Below are 8632 nucleotides of genomic sequence, written 5' to 3'. Positions count from 1 at the left end.
AACATGCCACAGCAGCTGTGATCATTCAAAATAATGTCACTTCCATTAGAAAGTTGCCTAAAAATAGGATCAATCACTGCAGCTGGTGAACATTGCAGGTGGCAGGATAAATTGTTAGAGGAATCATCGCAGGCCCCGTGTAAATGAATACCCTGACAAAGGAGAGAACCGCTTAGTGCGTTTTCACAATTTTTACCACTAAGAAACACCTCTTTTCCACCACTCCAACATTTGTGTGTGTATGGTAATTCCAAGGATGTCTTGATGTATTTTTTACCCAACCTTTCATATATGCCTGCTGGTATATGTTTTAAGCAATACTGAAAATGGAAAATTATAACAGGCAGAGTGATTGTACCATGTATTATCCATTCAATTGCTGGCTTTTCAGCCACTGTAAATGGCAATATTTCCAGTTTTTCAATGCTCAGCACCATATAGTCTTCTCCCCTCTGTGCCAATTTGATCTGTTTATCAGTGAGATTGAATTCCGAAAACAGTGACGTGGTATTGATTACAAGCCAAGGCACATAGCCTGAACGAAAGTTTTGTAACGTCCAGCCTAATAGCATTATAGAACGTAGTTGCGACTGACCATGTTGCAACAAGACCAAGTCGTGTTCCATTATGTCTATGGCAGAGGATACTATGCTGTTCAAAGAATATATCCTGGACGACAGAGTCGTTTAGCCATTGTCAACTACAGAGAGAGATTTCTCCAAATTAATACGATCAATTTCTCGTATTCGTTCTGCAGTCTCTACTTGCATACTCTTCCATGCTTCATTATAAGGAGCATAGATACCAGCTTATATAAAACGTTTATGACGCAGTTTAATAGGTCCTTGTAAGAAGTCCCTAAGATAAGCGCCATCTTTAAGTAAATATAAGTGTTGTTTTACTTCCTTTAGTGTAGACTTGTGTAGATATTCAAGGCACAGTTTCCCTACACTGTATGTTGTTATTATTCCTGGATGCTGCCTCTGACCATATCTTGGACCTGGCCTAGTGAATATGAACCCTTGTGTCTTATTCAGGAATCTATGTTGACAGTTGTTTGTGTCTGTGGGCCAGATTAACCATTTTTTCCAATCTGGATCTGTTCTGTTGTGAAGCAAAATAGTATATACGTCGACCTCCTCCACTGAAGTGTTATTGATATCAGGTGTAGGTGTAGGCATTGACAGTTTGTTTAACTCCTTGATCTTGGCTAACCCAAGACAAGATGTCTGTTGGACAGTGTCATTCAAAAACATTATTTGGTCTGGGATTATGCAGGCTCTAAATAAAGCTTCTAAGCCCTGCACCTTCCAGTCTTTTGTGCCCCAGACAGTTTTTTGCCTCAATGTTGTCTTTCCAAAACTCGAAACCTAATGAAGACAGCTGAGCATAAAAGGCCGCAGAATAAATTTGCTTGGTATTTGTCAACATACTTTTCATTCCTGTCCTATTAAAATTTTTAAAGTAAAATGATTCTGGATTTGAAACATTAAAACCTGAAAAGTATGGAAATTTGCCATAAAATGTTTTTGGGCTACCCTTTGGTGGTGTAGGACAGTGTTCCCATTGGTTATAAGTTAATACCTTTTTAGGATTTGATAATTTGTGCAAGAAATGATGACCATAGTGATTATAGTGATTATAACAATATTTTTGCTCATAATCTGATGAACCTTCTAAGTATTCATGATTTGTAAACTTTGCAGACATTTCTAAGTCTGACATCATATTATTAACAGTCTCAAAGTCCCAATCATCAGAAAAGGTACTAGATGAAACAAAGTCATTCAAGAAAATCTTGAACTGGTGTGGAATCTTCAACAGCTCCGCCGGACCAAGAATGTCATATTCAGTTCTGTCCCAAGCTATACCACCAGGTATAGTAATGGCTGTGATGTTCATTGATGACAAGTCTCTTTGTTCACAATGAGATGATTTGTGTGGCTTGAGAAGTAAGCTACTTGTTCCCAAACCAACTTATGCTTGAATGTGCCACCTTTTGCTTCTTTGTAATCGTTTTGAATCCAGTTTTGCAAGTATTCATTGTAAAATTTAACGCAATAATACAAATCGCACACTATGAGTGTGGGGAATTTGCTATCAGTATTTTCAAGCGCCATCTTGAATGCTTGTAGTTCAGCTCGCTGAGCTGTACAATCTCTAAGAGATTGCGTTTTAGTGACCATTGGTCGGAATTTACCAAGGGCCAGCGACCTTCAACAATCGCTCACGCAGCACTATAAGCTTTTTACCCCCCGTTGCGGGTTGCTCTGATCCGTCAGTCTAAATTATACGTTCATACTGCTCTAGAGGCAGAATCTCAGAGGACAATCTTGTTCATATTGTAAAAATGCTTGTGTTTTCAAATAAGGGTCAAAAACGTATTTAACGGCTGTTGCAGAAAGAGAATTAATCCATTGTATCCATCTAGGATGTAAAGCTTTACCATTCGGAATGCTCGCTTTTGTCACTGCCTCTAAGGCATGTACAGGTGTAACGACCATAATGTGCTTACCCTGTGCGAGGGCTCTCTCTTTTGCTACTGCACTTTGAACCGCTGTCAGAATTGTTTCCGTTGAAGTGAATTTCATTTCTGCTTGTGTGTACAAATGTGGTTTGTAAGCTATTGGTACTTTTTCTCCTTCATTAAAGGTTAAGTATGTGAATCCCCATTGTCCTGGAATGATTCGGATCACTAAGTTGCATACGTTTACATGTGTTTGTAAATGTTTTGTTGCTAATATGCAAAATGTCTGTGTGTTTTCGAGTCCAATTAAATGTTTTGAAATCAGGTTTGATTAATTCGTAGAGAGGTTTAACCCTTTCTGCGTAGTTTAGAATGTAAGTTCTTCCAAAATTCAGGAAACCTATAATTGACTATGTTTTTCAGCGCTTTTGGAGGTTGGTGCAGCGCACATTTTTCTAGCAAGTTTGCTACCAGGCTTTTGCCTTCACTTGATAATTTGCATCCTAGAAAAAGTACGTTTAAATGGGCAATTCGTGACTTCTTAAAATTGAATTTGTACCCTTTAGAGGCAAAGCCCAATATTATGGTGTTCACCCTGTTCAAGTGCCTATCCAAGTCATTGTCTGTTAGATAGATGTCATCGACATATGATAATGCCTCATCACAATAGGTTTATAGTAACTCTGTTACTGTGGCTGAAAATAACCCGGGACTATTCTTGAATCCCTGTGGGAGACGACATAATTGACGCTGTGTCCCCATAATTCAAAAAGCGGTCAAGTACCTACTTTCTGGTGCAATGTTTTGACAGAGGAAACCGTTACAAATATCTAATATGGTTTGGTATTTTTAACCCACAATGTTATTCATTAGTGCTGCACTGTGTGCATTTTGTACTGCAAAAGTTTTGCAACAAGAGTTTAGATGTCTGTAATCCAAAACTAGGCGATATGTATTGTCTGGTTTGGAGACAGGAAACAAAGGATTGTTCATGGATGAGGTGCAAGTTTCAATCACCCCTTGGTATTCAAGTTGATCTAATATCTCCCTATCTAATATCCCCCTGACCTGAATTTTAGCTTCTTGCTTAACTGGGAACTGCCTTTGTGCAGTTGGTTGATTTTTTAACTGGATTCTATGGTGTGGAGAATCCTCATCCAATCCTACATGATTTTTATATAATGCAGTAGCCTGGACTACTGCCCATTTCTATTACAATTGTAATAATGTGTATAACGAAAGTGTACAGATGTATGAACTTGCTTATGAAAAACCTCATTAAACAAATTAAAAATAAAATAACATGTGGGCACTCCCTGACAAATTCAGGTGGCCAGTCTTGTTCAGCTAGTAGAATATCATAACCCTGAGAGAGCCGCTCCCAAAAGAGTGCTCTTATTTTTCAGTTAGGTCCCCCTCCATCCTGAGTGTTCCTTAAAATAACTTATGTGGGACACTAACCCTGGTATCCGCGGTTTCAACTTGGATGTACTCATTAAAGTCCATTGTCTCCAGATGATCCTTCAAGTTCTTGCGAGCTATGGTGACTTCTGCTGCTCTGTCCAGCGTTGCTTGAGCCCATTCCCCGTTCTTGAGTTGTGTCTTCAAGATCCTCGGCATGTCTGATTTTAGACCTGCTACCTTCTTTTTGGTGAATTGAGTCTTCTTATTTATCTTATATGTCTTTATCTGACCGTCCTCTTCTTTCCAATTTCTGTGAGGAAGTCTGAAGGTACGAGAGAAACGTGTATCAGTACCTTGATATCTATCAGGTTTTCTCAAATTACCCCCATTCCCGAGGTTATACCTCCTTTCAGAGGGCTCCTTTTGAGGAGACCTACCTTGGGATTGAGAACGCTTCTCTTAAGAAGTTTGTTTAGTGTTCTCCCACTTCTTTTTAAGAGGAGTAGGAGTGTTTTTAATAAAGACCTTTAACTATATAATTCAATTACATTTTGAATATTACTAATTCTAACATTGCTTCAATGTCAGGGTCAGGTCTGTAGTTGGCTAAAGCTAGCCATGTTGCTACTGGTCTACCTAGTGGACCGAGCCTGGTAATGTGATGTATATTTTTAGGGCGCCTTTAAACCAAACCGCATGATATTGGTATGTTAATGGAATTTATATATCCTCGAAAAGAATGCATTCCTCTGGTGGTTCATCTTCTTTGTAAAAGTGAAACACTTTTGTTCCTGGATTTGCTTCAGGGAAGACTATTCATGAATAGAATACCTCTGTCTGATGATATTCATGTGCCTCTATCACAAAAACTACCCTACCACCTCTTGTTGATAGTCTATTTCATATGAGTTTTATAGTGATGGCTTTCCCTAAAGTTTCTGGAATGCTTATAGCATCCTCGTCGGTCCCTTGGAAACCTGTAAAGTTTAAAACTTGTACGGCTGCATCTGCTGCCGCTCCACCGGTAGCAGCGTTGTCGCAATTATTCGACATTGTTTAATGAAAGTTGCAGAGCAAGCTTCAAGGAAACAAAGATAAGGTGCACAATATTTTGGAACACTGTATCCTTCAACGTTGAAAAACCAAAAACTGATACATAGGATTTTTCTTCCTACTCAGTTATGGCGGATATTATCCTTTACCCACTCCAGACGTCTATTGGAGTATTACGGAAAAATGGGTCTCTGAGAAAAGCACGATTGAGTTACTTTAGTATCTAGGGTTAAATTAGTGCCTTACCAAACGTTAGGTGCCATGTAGTGTAGTTCCTATATTCCCCATAGGCTCTGCGCATTGGCATAATATATCCTATAGATTAGAAGTAGGACTGAGATCAACTACGTCTCTATGGAATATACTAAACTTAATTGTGAGTGTGCCAGCTAACTCAGAGGTCACTAGAAACTTTCTCGAATACACAAGAAGGGATTAGTTTCTGACAACCATCAACATGACAACTTTGTTCCCAAGAATAAGAATATATCTCTCAGAGTCGTGGAAACAGTAGATAAGTATTTCACTCAGTCAATCGTGCATGCTTCGTTTCAAAGAGATGCAGAGAAATAATGAGACAGGCGTTTTCAATAAAAAGGGTTTATTGAACAGTCTTCTTTCTCATGCAAGAGAGGTGAACTGCTACAATCGTTATGCAGACGGCAAAGTATAATGCATACAGCGTAAACAGTAATATGGAATAATACTGTAAGAGCATTGTATATTTTCTAAGCCATATAAAAATACATACATAAATAACATTGACTAAAATACTCAACTGGTGCTTCTAAAATATGCCTACCCCAATGTAGCTAACCTAAGTTTAGTACGTGGGAAGAAGTAAGTATTGTGTAACATAGGTTTAGTTTTTGCCAAGAATCTACCAAAGGTTTCTCTAGGTTCTAATCAGCTCCATATCTTGTTAGAATGAAGGAGGCCTGGAATTTCTGTCTCTGGACTCGATTTCGCAATACCCCATAAGGGGAGCCGGAAACACTGGGGCTGGATTCTCGGGAGGAGAAGGGCAGCTTCCTGATCACTGCGTCAGTTGGAGAGCTGACTTCCTTCTGCACTCCTTTAGCGAGTTGCGTTGGGCAAGTAGGTCTTCGAACTGCTCTGAACCACCGTATCTTGCTAGAGCAAGTGAAGGTATATTTATACCTTGAAGGTGTTTGGGAATGCAATAGTTTGACGTAAAGGTGGGCATATGAACGTCAGGAATGAACCCCTAGGGAATAGTTTTTCTTTGTAAAGTAACTGAGTACTTGGACAAATCAATATTCAAGCAAGGGCAAGTTTCCTAACTGCTTCAGCTGGTTTTCCAAGAAATCGATGTGACGTTTGGTATAGGTGAAAGTAGCCATGCCTGTATTTGGGTAGCATGGGCTATGCCTAAATAAGGGATTTATTTATGTGCCGATATAAGGGCAATGTGAATTGTACGTATATAAGGGCATTAATCTGGAAAATTCACTCAGAGCCTAACTGGGAGATGATGGTTCCCTTTTTTGTCATAGTCCCTCTCACAAGCACCTTTTCTAAATCTATGGGCTATAAGGAATTAGTATCCTCTTACTCGTAGTTGCATTGCACATTGATTGTTACTCTTTTGTTGTTGATAATAGAATATGGATATACAAAGCCGGTACCAAGTCAGCTTGCCTAGCTATTGAATGGAATTTATCTGGATTCCAATGGACTTGCTCCTTATGGTGCTTGGCTCTTATGCCATCATGTGATTAAACACAATGTTGTGTTGTGCCCAAATCATGCCGTCCAGCCTTCACATTGGCTAATTCCTCATTGTCTATGAACTGGATGTAGCTGTTTCTATGTCTTCTCATTGTAGTGCAAAGTGCTTTTTGGCACATCACTGACATTTGTTTGTGACATTCCACAAGATCCAATCAACATTGAAATGAAATGACACTGTGGTCTGCAACTATTATCCTGGTCTGTGTTCGTATATTTATTACTTAGATGTAGAGTTCCTTTGGTGAGGTGGTCAAAATGGCTCCAGATGATGATGTAGACCTAATTTGTTGTTGCCTATTGTGTGGGATATTGTCGGATGTATCCCCTCCTTCCATGTTGTGAGAGCCTGAATATGTGATCACTGACCCAGTATAACTGAAACATATCGCATTTTCTATGTGGCTGACATCATGCCAGCCTATGATTTGAAATATGGAATAAAGATGTTGTAAGCCAAGACACTTGTATGAATGTGTTGTTGTGACATGGTAGTGATTCTGATTTACATTTTTTTACAGACAACATATCCATGCTTAAAGAAGCCCTAATCTTAAAATTGCAAAGTTCAGATGGTAGAACATTCTCAATGTTATATGTGAGGATTGCAAGAGGAGACAATGCTTTGGTGACATGCATTTTTATTTCGGTGAACAAGCCCAAGAAATCAAGTGAAAAAAGTAATGGTGACAACAAAAATGAAAAGTCTTCAATCATGGTTGATAAAACCATTATGGTAGAGTCCATTTGTTCTGGGGGCCAATGTGCACCATCACAGTGTGTCAGCAACCTTATGGTATGTGTCCCACCTCAGCTTCATCATTTCCCGGATTTGGGACTTGGGTGATGGCAGCTTGGCTGTCTTTGTCATCAGCAGGATCTCTCTTGGGGCCCACATTTACCCTACTTCATTATCTACCCCCACCAGCCCTCTGTACTTTACACCGACTGCAACCTCCCACTGGGTACTGGTTCCTCTAGTGCTGGAGTGGTACTAGCCAGATCAGAAACTAGGACTGGCGGGTACAGGATGGTAGTCACTGTGCTAGGTACACATGTAGGGGCCAGTGGTTGGCAGCGTTGTCAAAGTTGTGGTGGAAGGTGTGATTGTGGGCACGAGCCCCACTGTTGGCATCTGCACAGGCTGACCAGATGGGCCAGGACCACCATCCATGTCATCACTTCAGGAGCGATTTCATCTATGAGGGAGTCTTGCTGGGGAGTAGAGGAATTCTGGTTGGTTTCCAACCACTGTTCCTTTGTAGTGGTGAACTGACCTGTTAAGAAATGGAGAACATTGTTAATGGTGGGGATCTACATCCACTTTGTTTGTGCCAAAGTTAATGGGCACCTAGAATGGAACAAAATAGTTATACATTAGTATTACCAGCTATTAGCTTGAAGTTGAAGTTGGTTACTAGACATTTGTAGACATTCAATCAAAGTATTAGATTTCACCCGCTCATTAGATGTGAACCTATGTGGCATTTTGGCTTAAGGGGAGATGTCACTTCTAAAACTCAACTACCAACATAATATAGTTATACTATGTGTTTATTTTCCATTCCAATGCCTAGGGGTCATCTGGCAGTGCTAATGAGCTGAGTTTACTTCATGGCTGACATAGTATTGTCATGCCATCAATAGATTCAGTTTATGGGTCCAGGTCACCATCAAGCAAAGAAGTCAGACACATATTTGGGTGGAGTATTTACTGTACATTGCATATTTCATGACTAGTGAAGATTAGTGGTAAGATGGCCAACAAGTTAGAAGGGCTGAATCAGTCAAGCATCTTGGTTAGAGTTGGAGTGAGAAGGCCCCATGGTGGTTGTAGACTGTTTAATCTCACTTTAGCAATGCTTAAGAAAAGGTTAGCTGCATGCATAGTGTAGGTCAGTGGTGAGCTGGCCAACAAGTGAGAAGGGGCAAAAGCAGTCTTGCAACTTGGTTAGA

General features: G+C 39.9%; 1 long non-coding RNA gene across 1 annotated transcript in view; it reads right to left on the bottom strand.

The window, feature by feature from the left end:
• Window positions 1-5508: 5508 nt before the first annotated feature.
• Window positions 5509-8632, bottom strand: part of LOC147711294 (uncharacterized) — a 53753-nt gene continuing 50629 nt past the window's right edge. The window contains exon 4 of the long non-coding RNA XR_015295914.1: window positions 5509-7953. This is a non-coding gene — a long non-coding RNA (uncharacterized LOC147711294). The remainder of the gene's footprint in view (window positions 7954-8632) is intronic.

This window comes from Lissotriton vulgaris, chromosome 5 (assembly GCF_964263255.1).
Source record: "Lissotriton vulgaris chromosome 5, aLisVul1.2, whole genome shotgun sequence".
In the NCBI taxonomy this organism is placed as follows: domain Eukaryota; kingdom Metazoa; phylum Chordata; class Amphibia; order Caudata; family Salamandridae; genus Lissotriton; species Lissotriton vulgaris.
This window is presented reverse-complemented; position numbering and strand designations above follow the sequence as displayed.